The sequence below is a fragment of the Desmodus rotundus genome, chromosome 4 (genome assembly GCF_022682495.2).
Source record: "Desmodus rotundus isolate HL8 chromosome 4, HLdesRot8A.1, whole genome shotgun sequence".
NCBI lineage: Eukaryota > Metazoa > Chordata > Mammalia > Chiroptera > Phyllostomidae > Desmodus > Desmodus rotundus.
This window is the reverse complement of record NC_071390.1, coordinates 20,106,808-20,129,748: the sequence shown is the minus strand read 5'-3', so window position 1 is coordinate 20,129,748 and position 22,941 is coordinate 20,106,808. Positions and strand designations below refer to the sequence as shown.

Genomic DNA, 22,941 nt, shown 5'->3' with positions numbered 1-22,941 from the left:
ACCCATTAAGAAGTTTCTTCTTACTTCCCCTAACCCTCAGCCCCCGGCAAACACTATTCTGGATTCTGCCTCTATGGATCTACCTATTCTGGAAATTTCATGTAAATAGAATCATATAATATGTAACCTTTTGTATCGACCTTTCACTTTACATAATATTGTCAAGTTTCATCCATGTTGTACTATGTCTCAGACATTTCATTCCTTTTTATGACGGAATAATAAATATTACCACTACCTGTTTATCCATGCTACTGTTGATAGACATTTGGACTATTTCCACCTTTTCGACTATTATAAATAGCATTACTATGAGCATGTATTTAACAATGTAGCTGCTTGAATGCCAGTTTTCAATTCTTTGGGATATGCTCATATACTTGGTCTGTAATATTTTTTAAGTAATCAAGATTTTTAAACAATGTTTACAGAATAAAAGCACTGGTACTTATGAGAGAGTCCAGATAAAATCTTATTCAAGTATAAAATTAACTTGAGAAGTTATTTGCTAGATTATTATAATTTAATCTAAATATACTGAAGTTTTTTTAATTTAAAAAAAATTCATGTAGCAAATTCAGACTATTTTGTCAACCAAAAAAGGAGAATTTTTAAAAGAAGAGTGTTACAATTGAACTTCAATGATTTTTTTTTTCATTTTTGGTGGGGGTGGGAGAGTGGACCAGGACTATTATCTTACATAAGTTTAAATAAGACTCAGAAGTAAAATTCGTATTCTAGGATAAATTATGAGATCCCAGAATAGTCATGCCATTAAAGAAAGACTCTAACCTGAGTTCTACAGCCATTATAGTGAATAAAATAAAGCATAGAAAATAAAATTTGTTTATTTAATGTTAAGACCTTAGGCACATTCAAATTTTCAAAAATCTCAAACAGTATCACAGAAGTCTACCTCTTACTTTTTGTATTTAAAAATTAGGAGATCTACCCTGGCTGGTGTGGCTCAGTAGACTGAGCGTCGGCCTATGAACTGAAAGGTTGCTGGTTCAATTCCTGCTCAGGGTACATGCCTGTGTTGTGGGCTGTGTAAGAGGCAATCAGTTGATTTTTCTGTCACATATCGATGTTTCTCTCCTTCTCTTCTCCCCCTCTCTTTCTCCCTCCCTCCTCTCTAAGAATAAATGAAGTCTTTAAAAAAATAAAATAAAATTAGGAGATGCAAAGGGTAAACCCTCTCATCTTATCTGCATATTGATTAGCACACAAGTGGTGAGAAAACCACCTGAGTCCTGAAAGAGAACCAGCCCAAAGGTTTAAAGGGAACAATCTCTGAAGCTCACACAAGCTGGGAATAGTTCCTGTCCCAATCACTGAAGAACTACTTACACAGTATTAAGTAAAGTAGTTGGAATGGTTTTGAAACTATAGTGGGGCAAAATTACCTAGACTAACACTGTTCTGGTCCTGCCTACCGAAGGTTAAAAGACCTGAAAGGATCAAACTGCTTCCAAGTAACTTATCATGACAAAAAACTGCTGAAGAAGATTCACATGAACACAAAAATATCCAGCATCGGGCATTCAAAGAAACAGAAAATATAATCCACAATGAGGAGAAACAAACCAGTAAGTGACACAAGGGATAGAATTAATACTCAAAGTTATTATAATTGAATAACATATAATATATAATTCAAATAATACAAAGACTGAAAATGTTAAGGACAAACATGACAAATAAAAAAAGAGACTCAAATCAAATATCTAGAAATAACAAGCACAATATCTGAAAAGAAAAATACTCTAGATAGGACCAAGGGCAGATTAGAATTGGAGATTAGTGAACTTGAAAGCACAGGAATAGAAACTATCCAAACTAAAATAGAAAAAAGACTAAAAGAAATTAACAGAGTATCAGTGAGCTATGCAATGGTTTCAAGCAGCTTAATATACATGTAATTGGAGGCCACAAAGAAAGACAAAAAAATTTTTTTTAAATAGTGGGTAAAAAATAAACAAATTTAATGAAGACTATAAATCCACACATCTAAGAAAACAGTAAACTCCAAGCACAAGAAACAAGAAAATTACACCAGGGCACACTGTAGGGTTAGGTTAGAGATGCAATATGGCTCCAGCAGTAAAGGCCCCAGGAAATATTGGACTGTTTAACCTCTGTGACTGTTTAACTCTCTGTAGCCTCAGGCTTGGCTGACTATCCAGAACGCAGGAATGCCACCCAAATGTCATGGCCCCCAGGAAGGAGGTTAATGAATGTAGAGAGTGTGATAACTGCCTGATGTTATCTGTTAACTAAGAAATGCATTGTTCATGGTGGTCTACCATGACTACCCACCATATGGTTTTACTATTAACCCCCTATAAAAAAAATACCCTGTCCTGAGAGGGGAGTGGATTTCTTCCCAGCCAGCCACCACTGGGAACAAGCAGCTGCTCTACCTGTGTATGTACTGTATTTTCCTGTGTATAATGTGCCCCCACCCCAAATTTTTGAGGGAAAAATAAGGATGTGCATTATACATGGGTAGTACCTCACATACCTTGTATCCACTCTCGTGTCTTTAAAATTATTTGTTACATAAAATTTCTTGTACCATAATGTTCAAAAATAAATACTAAAGTTCCTTTATAATACTAAAAACAAGGATCTAAATATAAATTAAAAATGAATTAAAAAATTAAAACAAAAGATTTTTTTCCCTGAAAGTTTGGGCCAAAAATGTGGGTGCACATTATATACAGCAAAATACTGTAAATTTCTTCTATTAAAGCTCTTATGAATTTGAATAAGGCTATGTGTCAGTTCTTTATAATCGATCCTGAATTTAGACTTTTCGGGCTTTCTGCCAAAACACATCAGAATCAAATTCCTTGAAAAGAGTGATAAAGAGAAAACATTAAAAAGCAGCTAGACACAGAATAGAGTATACAGATGTCATATTAAAAAATTGTACACCTGAAATTTGCATATTATTATTAATCAATGTTACCCAAATAAATTTTGTTTTTTAAAAATCAAAGGCGCCCTGGCTGGTGTAGCTCAGTTTATTGGGCCTGTGAACCAAAGAGTAGCCAGTATGATTCCCAGTTGGGGCACATGCCTGGGTTGTGGGCCAGGTCCCTGGTCAGGGGTGCATGAGAGGCAACCACACATTGGTGTTTCTCTCCTTCTCTTTCTCCCTCCCTTCCCCTCTCTAAAAATAAATAAATAAAATCTTTAAAAAAAAATTACAGGGAAGGTAAATTCTTACTAAAGAAGCACCAGTTGGGGACTTCCAGGCAAGATGGCATGGTAGGTAAACGCTATGCTTGCCTCCTCCCACAACCACATCATAATGACAACAAAATTAGAGAACCACCACCCTTGAGAACCACCAGCCTCACTGAACAGAACTCCTATAACTAAGGATATAAAGAAGTCACCTCAAGACTGGCAGGGGGGCTTGAGATGCAAAATGGACTGGTCCCACACCCATGTGCAGGGGATGAATCTGAAGGGGTATCTTACTTTGCAAGTCCCATCCACATACAGGGAGAGGAGTTCCCACAATAGCTGTCTGTTGGTGAGATGGAGGGCTGCTGTAGACACAGGTGTCATCTTAAAACGCAAAAGCACAGATTCACAAACACTGGCTCTAAGCTCCAAGTAGGAACAGCAGCTCAGAAAATGCCAGAGACATATGGAGAGGAACTAAATTGTCTGCTTTCAGGGCACAGGCTGGAGGAACAAATCTCTCCCAGACTAAAGTGCCAGCAAGTGCCATTGTTCCTCTGTTGAGCCCTCCCACACAAAGCCTGAGGCCCAAGTGGGCACCAAATCTGAGTCTCCACTAACCTGGCAAATAGGGCTTTCTCTCCACCCTGGTGATTCTGAGACCCAATGAAGCCCATCCAATTCACACACCCAGCTTGAACCTTTGAGAAGCTAATCCACACAAGCAACCAGCCTGGGCCTGCACTGCAGACTAGAATCTATCCAATGTCTACAAACTGCAGACAAGCAGCGGTTGGTCTCTGTGTGCCTTGTGTTTCTTGGCCAAGTAGCCCCAAGCCCAGCACTAGTGGCAGCCACCCTCAGTTCAAAGCATAACCACTCCAAGGGTCCTCCAAGCCACAGGCATCTACCAACCGTAGCTCACTTTGCAACTATAACCAGGTGTAGATCCTGATCCACACCATGGCCTCTACCCCAAAAGGCCCCAGAACCACCATACCTGGTGGCCAACTTCAGACCACACAGATACACATCAAATTAGCCCTGCAAATACACCCAAAGGGTGGGCTTGGTAGGCACCAGAGAGCTGCTAAATCAAATCCCACTCCATGAGGTCAGCTCCCACAGGCCAGTAGTTACAGCCAGTTGGCCTGAGGGTCAATCCCATTCACTGGTGGGGAACAATAATCAAGACTCAACAACAATAGGAGGGTAAACACAACCCACACAAGAGACACCTCTGGAGCACCCAGGTTAGATCAACAGGGAGACTTCGCCCCTGAGCCCCACAGGACACCTACTACATAAGGTCACCCTGCCAAGATTGGGAGACACAGCAAATTACCTAATACACAGAAACAAACAGAGGGAGGCAACCAAAATGAGACAAAGAAATATGTCCCAAATGAAAGAACAAGACAAATCTCCAGAAAAACAACTAAACATAATAGAGACAAGTGATCTACCATATGCAGAGTTCAAAAACAGGCCATAAGGCTGCTCAATGAAGTGAAGGGAAGAACAGATTATCTCGGTAAGAAATCTCAACAGGGATAAGAAACATAAAAAAGGAGATAAAAAACAAACAACTATTTAGAAATGAAGACTACAATAACTGAAATGAAGAATACATTAGATAAACTCAAGCAGATTACCAAAGAACAACACCCAATCATAACAGCAAAAAGAAAAAAAGAATAAAAAGAAATGAGGATAGTTTAAGGGACCTCTGGGAGAACACGAAGCATAACAAGAGGTATCAGAACAAGAGAGACAGCAAGGAGTTAAATACCTATTTGAAGAAACAATGACTGAAAACTTCCCTAGCCTAGTGAAGGATACACAAGTCCAGAAAGTGCAGTCCCAAACAAGATAAACCCAAAAAGGCCACACCAAGACATCATTTAAATGCCAAAGGTTAAAGACTAAAGAGAGAATCTTAAAAGCAGCAAGAAAAAAGCATTTACCTACAAGGGAGCTCCCATTAAGACTGTTAGCGGATTTCTCAACAGAAACATCACAGGTCTGAAAGGACTGGTGCAAAAGTGATGAAAAGGACGGACCTGCAGTCAAGGTTACTCTGTGTAGCAAGGCTATCATTTAGAGACAGAGAGCTTCCCAGACAAGAAAAAGCTGAAGGAGTTGATCATCACCAAACCAGTATTACTAAAAATGTTAAAGGAACCTCTTTAAGAAAAAGAAAAAGAAAACAATAACATGAGACAAACATCGATTGGTTGCCTCTCACACACCCTCAACTGGGCTGCAACCCAGGCACGTGCCCTGACTGGGAATCAAACCAGTGACCTCTCAGTACACAGGCCAGTTCTCAATCTACTAAGCCACACCAGCCAGGGCAAAATCAATACTATGAATAAGAAAATAAAGAAAAAAATGCGCACAGATACAGGCAAACACCTAACAAAAACAAAAGAAGTACAACTAGTTTAGAACCAAAACTAGTACAAAAGTTAAAAGCCAAAAGTAGGAAAATCATGTGTAATTATAACATAAATTAAGGGATAACACACACACACACACACACACACACAAGAATGAAAAAATAATGACAAAAATTGCTCTGGCCAGTATGGTTCAGTTGGTGGGAGTATCTCCTGTAAACTGTAAGGTCACAGGTTCAATTTCCAGTCAGGGTACATGTCTAGGTTACAGGTTCAGTCCCCAGTCGGGATATGTATGAGAGGCAACCGATTGATGTTTCTCTCTTGCATCAGTGTTTCTCTCCTCTCTCTCTCCCCCGCCCTTCCCCTCTCTCTAAAATCAGTAAGCATGTCCACTGGTGAGGATAAGAAAATAAAAAAATAATAATAATGACAAAAACATAAAAGTGGAAGGGATGGGTAAAAATGGCAATGATTTTAAAATGTGTTCCAGCCCTGACTGGTGGGGCTCAGTGAGTTGGGCATCATTCCGCAAGCTGCAGGGTTACTGGTCTGCATACCAGAGGCAACCAATTGATGTTTCTATTGCACATCGATGTTTCTGTCTTTCTCCCTCCCTTTCCCTCTCCAAAAAATAAATAAATCTCTTACACATCAATATTTCTCTCCCTCTCTCTCCTCCTCCCCCTTCTAAAAATAAATAAGTAAAATCTTTTTAAAATAAGAAATTATTTTGACAGGCAGTAAAATCTTGGACATTGCTTACAACAATTATTTTTTTTCTGATATATCTTCCCAGGAAAGGGAAATAAAAAGATTTTGCATAGCAAAGGAAACCATTAACAAAATGAAAAGACAACCCACTGAATGGGAGAACATATTCACCAATGATACATTTGATAGAATTAAAATCCAAAATTTATTTTAAAAACTTGTAAAACACCACCAAAACATCAAACTACCCAATTAAAATATGTGCCAAGAATCTGAAATAGACACTTCTTCAAAGAGGACAAACAGATGGCCAATAGACATATGAAAAAATGCTAAATGTCACTAATCAGAAAAATGCAAATTAAAACCACAATGAGGTATCACCTTACAATTGTCAGAATAGCTATCATAAGTAAATCAACAAAGAGCAAGTGCTGGGGAGGATGTGGAGAAAGGAGAACTCTTCTGCACTATTTATTGGTAAGAATGCAGATTGGTACAGCCACTGTGGAAAGCAGTATGGAATTATCTCAAAAAATTAAGCACTCATTGGTGTGCTTCAGTGGGTTGGGTGTCCTCCTGCAAAACAAAAGGTCACTGGTTTGATTCCCTGTAACAGCACACACCTGGGTTGCAGGCCCGGTCCCCCGTTGGGGGCATGCAAGAGGCAACCAATCCATGTTTCTCTCACATACAGATGTTTCTCTCCCTCTCTTTCTCCCTCCCTTCTCCTCTCTCTAAAAATAAAGAAATAGAATCTTAAAAAAAATTTTTTTAATTTTTAAAAAAGTCTTGATTCTTTTCTCTTTCCCAACAAGTTAGAGCTAATAATTACACTAAGAAGAGATTTTCCCCATATATTTTTTTCTTCAAATTATTTGCAAGAAAAAAAAATCCTAGCACTCTCTTGAATTAAACAAAATACAACTTATTTTAAAAATTCAACTTATACTTTCAGCAAGGGTCACACAAAACTTTATTCAACTAACAATGTAAACATAATGAAATAATCGTATTATCACTAACATGGGATAAAATCTGCCGTGAAGTCTACACAGTTATGTGAAGGTAAAAGATGAGATTTTCTTAAATCGTTATCTTCACACAATTCTTCATATGACAGTTTTCCTATGATCTTCTCTAATGCATCTCAGCATTACTATGACAGACTTTTGAACTATATCCAGAGACAGTCTACCTAACACTTAACTGTACTTCATAGTGACAATAAAATTAAAAATAATGATTCTTCGACACAGGAAAAAAAAATAGTTCCAATAAGGTAAACATTTATTTCATCTGTCACCTGTTTACAGTGTCAAGTTTAAAGGGTATTTTTTTCAATAAGGTACAGCAGCAATTAATAATAAATAGCTCTAACATTTTAATTCTTTTCAAACAGTAATGGTATAGTTAGGTAATTCTATTACAATACAAAGCATCCAGCATGAAAAATACAAGAGTTAACAACTGAAGTGAACTCTTAAGCATTTAAAATATTGTAGTCTCACACTTTAACAATAATTCATGGGCAAAAGATACACAATTCCCTTCACCAGTAACATCATCCTCCTCTTCAAAGAAAGGGAAACCAGCTGCCCCAGACAGCTTTGGGCAACTGTCACAAACAGGAAGCAAAGAATAACTGAAACTGTGGGGCAATTCTGGTTAGCAACCTGCAGCCTGGTTAGCAAAGCCACGATAAATGTCTGTTTCTGGTCATGTCAATAATTCACTTGTGGCAAAGGTCTATTTGGCAAAGTGTTTCATACACATGGCAGTTTGAATCAAATATTCATTTTTGTTTTTCTTTTTAGTGACCCAAATATGTTTAATTAGTATTGTGAAATATCCCCCGCTCTATAGCTCCGACAGAATATATCATGGCATAATCATGGCACTGTGATTTAGACAAACTTTCTTCAGTAACATCCTATTGGGAAAACTTCTGAGCATGTTCGTCCAATATAGTATTCACATTATTAAACAAACAGAAATTTTTAAAGAATGAGCTAAAAATAGAAAACTCATGTTTTTTTCACCCTGAAAGACCACTGATCTGATTTTCTCCACCCTTTTGGTGATGGGGAGGTCCTACCAAATACTCATTTTTCAATTCAGGAAGTGTGTCCATGTAGATAGTAATGATAACAACAAGTAAATATGAACACTCAATGTTTTACTAAACTTCATCGGAATTAATTTTGTGTTTCAAATATAAAGTCTGATACTTACAAGTTTTATAATCAACCATTCTCATTTTAAGAACACTGAACACTGCTCTGAAACTTAAATGGAAAGGATAATGCTGAATGGTTTCTTCAAACTTCTCACCAACCTGAAATTTATCTTAGTCCTCATAAATACAACTTTAATTGCATATTACACATATTAAAATAGCTTACTTTATGGAAGAGGAAAAGTTAAAGCCATATCCTCCATCTGCATTCCTGGTACCATATTAAGTAGCACACTTCACACAGGGCCCTTCATAACCTTAGTCCTTGACACATGAGCAAGTAAATAGTTTTAAATAGTCCATGACAAGGAGGTTTTGTTCATTTTTCATTTTGCTATTCTCATTCAGAGTTCTTTACATCATTTGCCCCAACTTGTACTATACATTCCCATCAAAGCCCAACTTCAGTTTGCACACCAAGTGATGCAGACGGCTAACAAATTCAAACAGAATTGCACTTAACCTATCTATACATATCACTTGCTATTATCTCACCCTGCTTTTTCTTTTTTGCACATTAACACTTCCAGACATAAACATATTTGACAGTTTGTGCACTGTCAATCCCTTTCTCTAAAATGTAAGCTCCATGAGGGTGAGACTTACTGTGTCTGGTTCTGTATCCCCAGTTCCTTGAACAGTCTGATACACACTGGCAGAAATAAAGGAACTCTTAAATATTTAGACTTGAGCTCTTTGCCTTTCAGACACTAATTCTGAAAATGCAAGAATATTGTACAAGTTCCTTTTAATACTCCAAATGAAATCTTTATGAAATCTTACTCTTGGTTCAGAAATGAGTAAGATTCCTGGCTTGATTAATGTACTATGTTGCTAATGTTGCAACATCAGGCCTTAGAACAAAAGTTCCTTGATCACACTGATGGAAAATAAAACTGAGCTCTTGTCAAGTGAGAAATGCACTACCTGTTGCCTTGACAACTTGTTTTTCTTCTTCAAGCAACGACATATTCCAATCTCTAATGTGAAACTGTAACTAGGACACATACCATATTTTCGAACTATAAGATGCACCCCCCAAATTTGGGAGGAAAATGGGGGTGTATCTTATAGTCCGAATGTAGCTTACCTGGCTCGTGGGGGGGGGGGGGCGTTATTTATGTTACTAAATATTTTACCACACTTTTTGCTTCAAAATTTTCCCCATTTTCCTCCTCTAAAACCTAGGTGCGTCTTATGGTCTGAAAAAACACAGTAAATTTGTTTCTATGTTTCTAAAGTTTCAAAATTATACAAAAAAGACCTGAACTTGTGTTCTCCTGAACATTCTACTGCTGTTATTCCTAGAATTCCATTACTTCTTCCATACCACACAGTATGCTACTCATTCTTTATCAGCATATTAAGGTTGCTTCTAACTGAATGTTTTGAGTAATACCAGACCTTCAGTACATGGTTACTGACACAAAGGAGTAAGAGAGCACGTAAAGAAAACATTTTAAAAGAGTGGGCTTGAGGGTATGTATGCCATCTATTTCTTCAAAACACAGCTATAAATAACTAAGGTCTTTCAAAAGCATAAAGGTAACAGTGCCAGTTTTTACATTCAGCCAAAACATACTTTGTGACTTTAGTAGTGATTCTTGAACATTCTTTTAAAAAGTATGTAAAGCCCTGGCCAGGTGGCTCAGTTGGTTGCAGCATCGTCCTGTACACCAAAAAAGGTTGTGGGTTTGATTCCGCTGATCCCGGCACATACCTAGGTTGTGAGCCGTGTATGAGAGGCAACTGATTGATGTCTGTCTGTCTCTGTCTCCCCCCGACCCCTGGTCCTCTCTCCCCTCTTCCCCCACCCTGTTCTCTCCTCCACCTCTCTCTACCCCCATCTCTCTTCCTCTCCAAAATCAATGAACATATTCTTGGGTGAGGAAATTTTTTTTAAAAAGCAGGTAAAAAAATTCTGCTTTATTTTTTTAAATTCATTTTCTTACCAAATGAGCTCCTACTCACCATTCAGGTTTAACTTTGTTTTAGCTGTTATCTTTCCTCTTACAAAATAAAGACAAAAAAATCAGGAAGGCAGAAATAATCACCACAGTACTTCCACCTTTTTGTATATAAATTCACATTATGGCTTAGTCCATTTATTTGGTGAAAATTCAGAGATATGCATGTATTCAATGCCTTAATAATGCTAAAATTATAATAGCTAACATTTATTATTGAATGGTCACTTTTTTTATGTGTTATTCTAAGCACCATACATGTTTTACCTATTTGACTTCTCACAGCAACAGTATGAATTAGGTACTTATTACCTTCATTATACAAAGTAGAAAACAGCATAGGGAAGTTAAATAATTTGACCAAGGTCATAGAATTACCTGTGGTGAAGATTCTGGAGCCATAATGCGTGGGTTCAAACCTGGCTCCAACATTAGTGAGCTCTATGACTTAACAAATTATACAATCACTTCAGTTTCTTCCACTCCCAAACGGTCAGATTCAGTACATTATAATAAGTGCAAGGTGCTAAGAATAGTGGCTGACACGCAGTCCTTAAGAAATTATTTATGATGCTAGAGCCCATGGTGTTTAATGCCTGCAGCCTCTGCACAATGCAGTTACTTGATGTTTAAAGAAATTTTATAATAGCTTTCTACTTTCAGAGTACTCATTAGGTGCCAAGGGCTATACAATTTCACACATTTTTTTCATGTTAATCTAAGTATCTTAAATCTAATCTACTATCTGTAGGTGTTTTTGTTCCCCTGAAAACTCTTAGTTCTACACAAAATTATCTCATCAAACCTACGACAGAATAATTCAAGGCTAAAAATATGGCATTTACTGACTTCAGATTTGTGAAAGACTAATGTTTACCCTCCAAATTACAGCTTGGTCTTATTTATATCATGATACCAGTTACACTCATAGATATATCCTAAAATTCTTACAATTTTTTTAATTTTCACCCAAGGACATCCTCAATGACTTGAGAGAGAGAAAAACACTGATGTGAAAGAGAAACATCAATCGGTTCCCTCCCATACACACCCCAAAGGGGGATCGAACCCTCAACCTTTTGGGGTGCAGGGACAACACTCCAACCAAATGAGCGACCTGGCCAGGGCAAAATTCTTACAATTTTGATACAGAATGTTGACCTGGTCCAACCTATATGCTTTTAGATGCCTTACTTAGCAACTCTAAAACATAAACTAGATACACACATGTCTAACTGGATTCTAACATGACTAGTTAAAAAAAGTGTGCCAAATGTTTTCCATGGGTAACTAGTAAAATATATGTAATACTCATCTTTACGGGCAAATTACTCTAGGGGGGAAAAAAACTGTAAAGTTATGGAAATCTGTGGTGTAAAACATTTAGACTATAATAGATGTCTAAATTTTTACTCTCTACATGGCCCAAATTTAGAACCTAACATAAGCTCTCTTGTCCTCATGAATTTATGGAGTAATTTTATGACAAAAAAAGTAACAGAAAAACAATGTGTAACACAAATCTTAAATGAACAGCATATTAAAGGTAGGCTAAGAAATAATAACACCATATGTAAACCTACATATGAAAAGCAAAACCATTTAACTTTTAGAAGAAAATAGAGACTAACAGCCTTTGGCATCAAGGCAGGGAAGGCTTTCTAGGATAAAAGATAACACAAACTGTAAAGAGGGACAAATTTGACTGTATTAAAACGTAAAGCTTATTCCTGCCAAAACATTTCATCTGAATCAAAACATAAGAAGCCCTGGTCAGTGTAACTCAATGGTTGGAGGGTCATCCCACAACCAAAAGGTTGCAGGTTCGATTCCAGGTCAGGGCACAAGCCTAGGTTGCAGACTCATTCCATCAGGGCTCGGGAACCAGCAACCCTTGGCCCCAGCACAGATCCCCAGTCTGGGTATGGTTCCACAGTCTGGGTGCATAGGGAGGCAACCAATGGCTCCTTTACTTGCATCCATGTTTCTCTCTCTCCCTTAAAAAGCATATGAAAATGTCCCAGGGCACAGGGGGGAAGAATAAAAAATAAAATAAATTAAAAAATGAGGAAATGACCACACAAATCCAAATTGAGGGACATTCTACAAAACAACTGGCCTGTACTCTTCAAATATACCAGTACTATGCAAACAAAAAGTTGGAGAGTTTTTATGGCTTGAAAGTAACTAAAGGGACATGACAACTAAATGCAATTCATGACATATGGCTAGATCCTGGACCAGGGGTAGGGCTGAAGAAGAGCTGTTAAGGTCATTACTGGGACCACTAAGAAATTTTCAATATGCACTGGGTATTAGATAATAATGCATCCATGTTAAATGTGGTGATTGTACTGCAGTCTATAGGACATCACTGTTCTTAGAATATGCAACTAAATCTTTTGGGGGGTAAAGTATCATGGTATCTCCAACTTACTTTTATATGGTTCAGGGAAAAAATGTAAATATGAAAGTATTGATAAACGTGGCAAAATGTTAACAACTGGTGAGTCCAGGTGAAGTGTCTAAGTATATTCTTAAAGTATTATTGCAGTTTTCTGTAGGACTAAAATTTTTCAAATAAAAAGCTGAAGTAAAAATGTAAAACCTGACCTGGCTGGTGTGGCTCAGTGGATTAAGCACCGGCCAGTGACCCAAGAGGACGCCAGTTTGATTCCCAGTCAGGGCACAAGCCTAGGCTGCAGGACAGGTCCCCAGTTGGGGGGCATGTGAGAGGCAACCAAGAGATGTCTCTCTCACATATAGAGGTGTGTCTCCCTCTCTTCTCCCTTCCTTCCCCTCTCTCTAAAAAATAAATAAGAAAAAAATTTTTTAAATGTAAAACCTCTACACAACAAAATATTAAGAGAAACCATACAGTGAGAAGATATATGCAACACCATAACTGAGAGAGGATTAGTATAAAGTATAAAGACAGCTACAGACAGACCTGGCTGGTGTGGCTCAGTGGACTGAGTGCCAGCCTGTGAACCAAAGTGTCGCTGGTTTGATTCCCAGTCAGGGCATGTGCCTGGGTTGCATGCCAGGTCCCCAGTGGAGGGTGCTCAAGAGGCAATCATACACTGGTTTTTCTCTCCCTTTCTTTCTCCCTCCCTTCTACTCTAAGGGTAAATAAAACCTTTTTAAAAAATTAAAATTAAAAGTCTGACAATATCAATGTTTGTAAGGATATGGCAAAATGGGAACTCTCATGCCTGACTGGTGTGGTTCAGTTGGTTGGGCATCATCCTGCAAAACAAAAGGTCTCCAGTTCAATTCTTGGTCAGGGCACATGCCTGGGTTTCGGGTTCAGTCCCTGGCCGGTCAGGGGCAGGTTCGAGAGTTAACTGATCAATGTTTCTCTCGTACATTGATGTTTCTCTCCCTCCCTTCTCTTCTCTGTAAAAATGAATAATCCTTTTTACAAAATGGGAACTCTCACAATCTGCTAATGGAAATTTTGTATTTAGTACTTTGGAAAATAATTTGGCATTATGTAATAAAGTTGAAGATCCTTTTACCCCTATACCTAAGAATTCCCTAGGTTTAGAATTCTCTCTCACACATGTAAACAGGATGACATATCCAAGAATGTTTCTTACAGCAGTTAAAAATAGCAAAAAAAATCAGAAATACCCAAACGTCCATAAAGATACATCTATCAACATGGATATATATCAAAAACCAATGTTGTTATCAACAAGACAAATAACAAGTTTGGAGAGGTTGTGGAGAAAAGGGAACCCTCATTCACTGCTGGTGGGAATGCAGACTGGTACCGCCACTGTGGAAGAGTGTCTGGAGATTCCTCAAAAAAGTAAGAACAGAGTTACCATATGACATGGCAATCTCTCCTGGGTATCTACTTGGAAATATGCATCCACAAAGATACATACACCCCTATGTTCACTGCAGCATTACTCACTGTGACCAAGACCTGGACACAACCCAAGTGCCTTTCAATAGGGGACTGGATAAAGAAGATGTGATACATATACACAATGTAATACTACCAATAAAGACAAAATACTGCCATTTGTCTTGGATGGACCTTAACATGATGGCCCTGAAGAACATTATGCTACGCTTTGCCAAAGCAAGAAAGGCGAGGTGGAACCCGCCAAAGTGCACAGTCCCCCAGAACCTACGGGTGCTCAGATCCTCTCCACGTGCCTGGTGCTGAGGAGCTTAATAAAAATTCCTTAAAACAAAACAAAAAGATTATTATACTAAATTAAGTAGCTAAGAGCCATATGATTTCACTCACATGTGGGATATAAAACTGAAACTTGTGGACACAGACAGCAATGCGGTGGTTGCCAAAGGGAAGAGGGTGGGAAGTGGGAAGGACCTAATACACAGTGACAGAAGATGGTTTGACTTTAGGTGGTGGGCACACAGTGGAATATACAGATCTAGTGTACAAGAAGGTACACCTGAAACCTGTATGATCCTATTAACCAATGTCACCCCAATAAATTTAGTAATTTTTAAGAAATATTGAACAAAAAAGCAAGTTGAAGAATCCCATTCAAGAGGATATGTACTTTTGTGGACATATACGTGTTATGGGAATAATAATTACTGAATTCTATGACAGTGTGTACCGCTAGGACAGAGTGAGGGGAATGAGATAGCAAAGATTCATACTGGCTGCAACTGTATCTGTAATTTGATCCCTTCAAAAAATATACAGGGTCCAGCAGAAGTAAGGCTTGAGTGTGATTGGCAGGGGACATGAATGTCTCGCACGAGATGGACAGCAATTCGGACATTTCATCTAGAATGTCATATGGTGTGCTTTAGTGTGATAATGTTACATTACAGCATTACATGCTTATGATTTTGTAATAAAAAAGGGGGCATTATGTGTGCCAGACCCTGTATAATGAAAAGTGAGCACAATTAGAAAATGGGGGAAAAACGCATGAACTAAATATGAGGGTCTGTAATTAGATGATCATTACATTATTTTCTGTATGTTTGAAATACTTCATATTTCAAAATCAATTTAGCTTTTCAGCAGCTGGGAAGAAGCTGGGAAGATGGGAGGTAGCGAGGACACTGGATCTCGAACTGGAAAAAAGCATAATTATAAATATGATAAAGCTGGGTTTTTTAGTATTTCATTGAATTACACTTCTGGTAAGAGAGTTAAGCAACAAAAAGACACATTAAAAATATGTTTTGTGTGCCTTCTTTCCCCATGAAACAGTAGAAATAACTTAGAGACAGATGAATAAATTATCCCTCCTAACATTCCACTTTAACTTGGCTTTCCTTGGGCATATACACCTAATGTCACTACAGTAAGGCCTGCAGTTAACGTAAGTAAATACCATCTATATAAACCTGTCTGCAATTATAAACTTTTGGGAAGTTGCAGCTGATTGTAAATTTTCATACAATGGAATCAGATCTTAGCACTAAATGAAACCTTGCAGAACATCTCCTTCAGCCCTCTTACTTTACAGACTAGATGATTACTAAACTCTAAAAGTGTAAGTTCTGGATTAATGAGGGTAACACAGCAACCTATACTGCTGAGATGTAGTGGCTTGCATTGCAACAGACATGCATTTCAGAAGTAAAGCCTGTGTGTGCTACCACCAGCCCGGCATATGGAGTTGATTTTAACTGCCAACTAGCTGTGTCTTCTTTAACTAAACCTCTTGAGACCTGGATGTCTTCATCAAGAGAAATCTAATTATGGTTGAAGTGTCGTGGTAAATATTTAAAAGACCTGGACAACATGAAGTCGCCACATAATTGGCACTGTTTCAACATTCTCTCTTTCACAATACAGCCAGCAGCGTTTCCATCCGCTGCCTTGAGAGACAAAATGAACAGTGTACAAACGTCATGAAAAAACCTGTCCCCAAGACACGCAGGCGCGCGCGTGCACGTATACGCGCGCGCCCCGAAATGGTGACCAGTCATTGCAGAGCACTGTACTTTACAACTCTCCAACACAACGGCCCAAAAGCCGAAAGCACGAGGTTGGGGGGGGGGGGGCGCGGGGATAAATCTGACACCAGCTTGAGGCCTACTGGAGTCAAGCCCCCCAAATGTGCTTACTACTCATGGTTTGGGCCCCAAATCTGCATCTCACTCTCGGCTGTCCGGTTTCAGAGGTCCCCAGGAAAGGGAAAGAAATGGACCGCCACTGAACAGATGACCCCTGACTCGGGAACGATCTGGAAATAAGTACGTTTTTATGGCGGCTTGCCATTCGCTGTGAGCTTTCCAGGAAGTGCTGCAAAGGACAAAACTGGCACGCGGGCCATCAACTTCTTGTGGCTCTTGCAAAAAGCCGTTAGTCTTGCGTCCTACCACAGCCCCCGACAGCTTCTCGGGCGGACCGGGAACGGGCAAGGGGTGGGAAGCCCGGGTAAGCTGGGCGGACAGGCTGGCCTCGGGTGCGGATGGGAGGACACCCGGCGTCGCCCAGAAAAAGGCAGACCTAAAGGGGTGTCTCCCTGACGCGGGATGGGGGCTGCCACCACCGTGAGAAAACTGCCGGGGCAGGCGGGGGCAGGAAAGAACGCAGCAAGGTTGGCTAAGAGGAGGCGAAGGGCCACGATCCGGAGCGAAGGCGGGTCCGAACTAGCAGAGCGGAGAAACAATGGCGCGAGCGTGACGTGAGGCTGGGGGCGTCGCCGCAGCAAGGAAGAAGGGGCTGCGCAGGGATCCGGGGCTGCGGAGCGTGGGAAGACGCGGGCGCGAGGTCGCGTGGGCCCACAGGGGGTTCGGGCGTGAGAGAGAGGGGGCTGAGGGGCGCAGGGACTCGGGGTGGGGGGCTGGGAGGCTGCCCCCCCACCCCCCGGCCCGAGTAATACGCTGGGCCTCGCTACCCTCCTTCCTCCCAAACTCGCTCGCTAGACCCCTCCTTCCCCTCCCTGCAGCCCGAGGAAGCCGCTATACTCACCGCCCTCACCGCACAGCAGCAATCCTGGCGCGCAACTGCCGCAGCCGTCTGGGTGCGCACCCTCCTCACCACCGCCGCCTGGCCACGCCCCCCGCCCACCGGCCAGGGATGAGGGCGCTGTTCCGACCTCCGGCTCTGCCGCAGAACAGGGCTTCAGCGACGCTCCCTAGCGGTGCCGCCCGAGAGAAGCGGCGATGAGGTCCTGCGCCTCCGTTACTCGCACCGGGCTGGGATTCTTCAAACGAGAGCACAGCGGTAGTTGGCGAGCTGTGGGGTGACGCACGCTGACAACCCTTACATGTCCTTTATGTCTACATCCCTAGGCCTTCTGCCAGGGGTCCCTCGACAGGGCGCCGGACTACCTCGCCAGTTTCTCCCGCTTCGGCTTACTCTCTGAGCCTTTCCCTTAGTGGGGGGAGGAGGCATCATTTTTCCCAGTCACAGAGTCTTGGAGTCCCACGGATTTCAAGGCCCCTCGGGTCCAGACCCCCATATCAGGCCTGAATCCCAATGATGACCAGAAGTACCCCCTTTGGAGTGTGTCAAAACTGTTTGTAATCCAAGTTCCACTGCTAACAAATTGACATTGGGAGGGTTACTTGACCTCACAATACCCATTTCTCTCATCTATAATATCGGCATAGATAACAATGGTACCTACGTCATAGGGTGTTGGCAGAATGAAATAATAGAGGGAAGTTGAGTATTTTTCCATACGTCTGTTGGCCATCTGTATGTCCTCATTGGAGAAATGCCTGTTTAGGTCCTCTGCTCATTTTTGTAATCGAATTGTTTGGTTCTATTGGTGTTGAAGTTGTATGAGTTCTTTATATGTTTTGAATACTAACCCCTTGTTGGATGTATCATTGGTGAATATCTTCTTTCATTCAGTAGGTTGTCTTTTCGTTCTGTTGATGATTTCCTTTGCTGTGCAAAAAACTCTTTAGTTTAATATAGTCCCATTTGTTTAGTCTTTCTGTTGTTTCCCTTGCCCAAGGAGACATATCCAAACCAATATTGCTAAAAGCAATGTCAGAGAGTTTACTGCTTATGTTTTCTTCTAGGAGTTCCATGGTTTCAGGTGTTAACATTTAAGTCAATCCATTTTGAGTATATTCTTGTATATGGTGTAAGAAAGTTGTCCAGTTTCATTCTTTTCCATTTGTATTGAAGAGACTGTCTTTACTCCATTGTATATTCTTTCCTTCTTTCTCATAGATTAATTGATCATACAGGTACAACATCACTAATCATCAGGGAAATGCAAATTAAAATCATAATGAGATATCAGCTCACACTTGTCAGGATGTCAGGATGGCTATCATCAATAAATCAACAAACAACAGTGTGGCAATTTTTGGGGGGACAGAGGTAGGTGGAGGTGGAAGAGGGTATGGGGGGATAAATGGTGATGGAAAAAAATAAAATAAGGTGAGGATGTGGAGAAAAGGGAACACTCATGCACTGTTGGTGAGATTGTAAATTGGCGCAATCACTATGGAAAACAGTATGGAGGTTCCTCAAAAAATTAAAAATAGAATTACCACATGACCCAACAATCCCACTTCTGGGTACTTATCCAAAAAAACCCAAAACACAAACTTGAAAAGACATATGTACCACTACGTTCACTGCCATACTATTTACTATAGCCAAGATATGGAAGCAACCTAAGTGTCTATGAAGAGACAAATGGATAAAGACGTGGTACATATACACACGGTGGAATATTACTCATCCATAAAAAAGAATATGAAATCTTGCCATTTGTGACGATATAGATGGGCCTAGAGGGTATAATGCTAAGTGAAGTCAGACAGAGAAAGACAAATACCATATGTATGGTATTTGTCACTCATATGTATGGTATGATTTCACACATATGTAGAATCTAAAATAAATAAGTAAATGAGCAAACAAAACAGAAACAAATTCATAGACACAAAGGTTTTGATGGTTGACAGATGGGAGAGGGATTGGGGGGAATAGGTGAAAAGGCGAAGGGATTAAGAAGTACAAATTGCCAGTTATAAAAACAGGATAGGGATAAAAAGTACAGAATAGGGAATATATTCAATATCTTAATAACTATGTACAGTGTCAGATGGGTAGTAGACATGTTAGAGTGATCATAAGTTATATAAATGTCTAATCACTATTTGTACACCTGAAACTAAGATAATATTGTATGTCAACTGTAATTGAAAATTTTTTAAAAAGATTTTATTATTTTTAGAGAGAGGGGAAGGGAGGAAGGGAGAAAGAGAGGAATAGCAATGTGTGGTTGCCTCTCACGCGCCCCCCCACTGGGGACCTGGCCCGCAACCAAGGCATGTGCCCTGACTGGGAATCGAACCAGCGACCCCTTGGCTCTCAGGCTAGCACAATCTACTGAGCCACACCAGCCAGCGCTGAAATTTTTTTTTAATTATTAGCAAAAAAGAAAATGGAAGGTCCTCAGCACAACCCTGGCACATAGCACTTAAGAAATGTTGACAGACCTCCCCACCACCTACCACCAATTTGCATCTGCAAGAAGACAGAAAGCCCACTATTTCCAGAGCAATGCAACCCTTGGTCTCAGCAATTCTGACCAGTTTGAAAATTTTTCTGAAACTTCCACCCTCTGACCCAAGTCCTATCATTTGGAACCTCAGAGAGAAAACAGATCTAATCTCTCCCTTGACCTTCTACTCCAGACCAGTATCTCCCACTCCTTCCACTGTTCCTCCTTTGACTGGGTTTTAAAGGTCTTTATCCTCATACTCCTCATGCACCTACTCAGTCTGATTGTGGCTCTTTGAGAGTATGTCACCCAAAACTGAACCAAAAGTGTATGGCACCATCAGAGCAAAGAAAGACTGTAACTTTCTCTTCGTAGGACTCACTGCTTTGCATTCACACAATAAAGTTCTTGGCATCTGCTATTGACTGACTGAGCTTGCAGTCAACTAAAACCTCCAAGATTTTTAATATGTGCTCTGTTGGAGCATGTCTACACTCTCTTGTATTTTTGAGCCAACTTCAGTTCAGGTCAGCTGAGGACAGGCCTTGGACCTCTCACCTATTAGATTTTTCAGGATATGTGGAAAAAAGGAATTGAAGTTGGAAATTAGTCTAAAACCATCACAATCAAGGTGCATTTGGAAATGGCCAGGGTTTGTGTCTAAAGCCCACGACACTGTGCAAATTGTGTGTGTGTGTGTGTGTGCGCACAATGTGGTCTCAACTGAGCAAAAAATGTACATGTGCACACACATATACACAAGACTAGAAGGAAATTGGGTGAATAGTGATTTTCTTTCAGTGACAAGACTTGAGGTGGTTTCTATTTATGTTTTTCCATAATTTCCCAGATTGCCTATGTTGTTTACAAGATCTGTCCAGAAAAAGTCCAGCCACAGATGATATAATGAGAACAGTTTGTACAACACTGATGTAACCTGGCAGCCAAGGAGAGTGGACTGGAATGTGCATGCGTGAACAGTGACGACTTCACTGAACTAGTCAGTGGCGGCGGTAGACGCAATTGAGTGAGCATGTGTATTATGTGGCCATCACATTCAAAATGCCTGCGTAAGTAAAACCACGAACCTGCATCAAATTTTGTGTTAAGCTTGAACATTCCTCCACAGAACTATTCGGATGATTTAGAAGGCCGCAGCTACAGGCAAGTGGTGATTGGCAGCTTCATCACGACAACACGCCCGTTCATGCATCATGTCCTGCACAGAGATTTTTTGAGAAACATCAAATCACCCAGGTGACTCAGCCCAGATTTGGCATCCTGCTACTTCTGCCTTTTCTCAAAACTAAAATCACCTTTGAAAGGGAAGATATTTCAGACCATCAGTGAGATTCAGGAAAATACAGTGAGGCAGCTCATGGCAATTGGGAGAACTGTGTGAAGTCCCAAGGTGCTTACTTTGAAGGGGACTGAGGCATCATTATCCTATGCACAATTATCTCTTGTATCTTGTATCTTCTTCAATAAATGTCTCTTTTTCATAGTACATGGCTGGGTACCTTCTGGACAGAGCTCATATATTATTTTTATAATCAAGATCTTTGCTTCAGAAAATCTGAAAGAACAATTTAAAATATCAGGGAATTGGAATAACTCAAAAAAATGAGAAACAAAGTTAAGCGATAACATCTAGTAAAAAAAAATTTGTAATACATAAAACAAAGGTTTTGTATCTGGAACATATAAAGGACTTTTTAACAAATAAATAAGAAAAAAATCCACTAGAAAAATGTGCAAAGAATATAAATAGGTAGTTCACCCAAAAGGAAGTACAAATTAACAAGTAAATACACAAAACAATGCCTAAGATCAGTAGTAACCAGGGAAATGGAAATTAAAATGGTCATTGGCAACAATTTTCAAGCTTCGTGATGTCAGAAGAATGTAAACTGGCACAGGGCAACTGGACATCTATTAAATCCATGTCTCAGCAATGTTATTTCTAGTTATCTACCATAACTCCACGTGGATATGGAGTTTTGAGAAGCATGGAGTTATGTACAAAGATAGTTACTATAACATTGCAAATAAAGAAAATTTGGAATCAACCTAAATGCCCACCAGTAGGGGAATGGCTAAACAGAATGTAGAATACTCATATAATAGAATTGTGTAGAGAATTTAAAAGAAGTGACTGGTCTATATGATAATATAGAAATATCTCAAAATCATATTATTGAATGAAATAGCAAACGATGTATGAACATAACTGATATTGTCAAAAATTCTTCCCCAAAATGCCTAACTTCAGTCGAATCATGAAAACTCATCAGACAAACCCAAACTGAGGGATATTCTACGAAATACCTGAGCTGGACTCTTCAAAAGTGTAAGGTCAAGGAAAGCCAAGGAAAAACTGAGAACTGTCACAGACTGGAGGGGACTATGGAAACAAGACAACTAAATGCAACGTGGGACCCTGGATGGATCCTGGAACAGAAGAGAAGACATTAGTCGAAAAACTGGTAAAGTTCTAATAAAGTCTATAGTTTAGTTAATAAACTTGTACCAATGTTAATTTCTTAGTTTTGATCATTGAACCAGGGTTATATAAGCTGTTAACATTAGGAGAGGCTGAAGGGTATACCGAAACTTTCTATACTATCTTTACAACTGTTCTGCAAATTTAAATTATTTTAAAATAAAATGTTAGCCCTGGCTGATGTGGTCACTCCCTGAGACTCTGGGCTGTGGCCCAGCAACAAGGGATGTAGAGGGTATAGTTGTAATGTTTTAGAACAGGGGTCCCCAACCCCGGGCAGGGGCACTAGCAAAGCTCTTGCCTGAGCTCCACCTCTTGTCTGAGCTCCACCTCTTGTCTCCCCCCAGTCCCTTCCACAGCAGAGGAGCTAGAAGCTCACCTGAGCTCCCCTCCTGACATCCCCACCCCCACCCCCACCCCTACATCTAACACTAACACCCACCACTTTCAGGAAACCAGTCCCTGGTGCCAAAAGGTTGGGGAC

General features: G+C 40.0%; 1 protein-coding gene across 3 annotated transcripts in view; it reads right to left on the bottom strand.

Annotated features, from left to right (window-relative positions):
• NT5C2 (5'-nucleotidase, cytosolic II) overlaps window positions 1-17,550 on the bottom strand; it is a 96,131-nt gene extending 78,581 nt beyond the window's left edge. Inside the window, exon 1 of one of the 3 annotated variants that reach the window (XM_024555670.4) lies at window positions 17,449-17,550. The gene's annotated coding sequence lies outside the window, so the exon portion shown is untranslated. The remainder of the gene's footprint in view (window positions 1-17,448) is intronic. The other 2 variants (XM_024555671.4, XM_071221157.1) reach the window with 2 other exon arrangements.
• Between the last annotated feature and the right edge of the window lie 5,391 nt (window positions 17,551-22,941).